The sequence below is a fragment of the Lactuca sativa genome, chromosome 8 (genome assembly GCF_002870075.4).
Source record: "Lactuca sativa cultivar Salinas chromosome 8, Lsat_Salinas_v11, whole genome shotgun sequence".
NCBI classification, from domain to species: domain Eukaryota; kingdom Viridiplantae; phylum Streptophyta; class Magnoliopsida; order Asterales; family Asteraceae; genus Lactuca; species Lactuca sativa.
Window position 1 is genome coordinate 195,547,265 of NC_056630.2, and position 614 is coordinate 195,547,878.

Consider the following 614-nt stretch of genomic DNA (forward strand, 5'->3'; position numbering starts at 1 on the left):
GATGCTTACAAGAATTTAGATGAAGTAAATGACATAACAGATTATTTCAATGTCCCAAATATTCCTAGAGAGACAGTCTTGCTGAGGATGCTACCAGTCACTTTTAAGGGAGCTGCTAAAGACTGGCTAAATGCTCTACCACCTGGTGCAATCGATACTTGGGCCCAAATGCGCAAACAGTTTCTAGAAGATTTTTTCCCACCTTCCAAGATAGCTAAACTCAAGAAGGCAATAGCAAATTTTGACCAAAATCCCGGTGAGTCACTTTATGAGGCATGAGAGCACTACAAGGGATTGTTGAGAAATTGTCCTCAAAACGACCTCAATATGCAACAAGAAGTGTCAATATTTTATGATAGTGGTAATGTCATGACAAGGCAACTCCTTGATTCTCAAGGACCACTAACTAAGAAAAATTCGGGGGAAGTCAAGGAGTTAGTTGAGGAATTTGCAAAGCATTCTCGCGCGTACCACAATCCAAGAAATGAGGGAGTTAAAGGAAGCGGGGGTGGTAATTTTGCAGACATGGCTGCTATAATAGCTGTGCTTGATACTATAGAAAGGAGAATGACAAAAATGGACCAGGAAATACATGCTATAATGGTTGGATGTGA

The 614-nt window shown here is 40.6% G+C and overlaps 1 non-coding gene across 1 annotated transcript; it reads right to left on the minus strand.

Annotated features, from left to right (window-relative positions):
- Positions 1 to 216: 216 nt before the first annotated feature.
- LOC111900187 (small nucleolar RNA R71) lies at positions 217 to 323 on the minus strand. The gene has a single exon (XR_002853145.1). It is a non-coding gene; the product is annotated as a small nucleolar RNA R71 (small nucleolar RNA).
- Between the last annotated feature and the right edge of the window lie 291 nt (positions 324 to 614).